Raw genomic sequence first — 213 nt, 5'->3', positions numbered from 1 at the left:
CGACGGCAAGATGGATAGGGGGAGGAGAGGAGAGGGGGGGGAGGGGTGTGCTTACGTGTGCGTGTAGTTTAGTGCTCCGTGCGTGTTGGCATACGTGCATACATGCGGGTATACACATAGATTCAGGTACATGCATGCAAGTATATGGATATATTCTCCATCCACTCATAACTACATGCGCATATGTAGTGAGTACAAAGATAGATCTCTCAT

This window comes from Penaeus monodon, chromosome 21 (assembly GCF_015228065.2).
Source record: "Penaeus monodon isolate SGIC_2016 chromosome 21, NSTDA_Pmon_1, whole genome shotgun sequence".
Lineage (NCBI taxonomy): Eukaryota > Metazoa > Arthropoda > Malacostraca > Decapoda > Penaeidae > Penaeus > Penaeus monodon.
The sequence above is the reverse complement of the archived record's forward strand: the minus strand, read 5'-3'. Positions refer to the sequence as shown.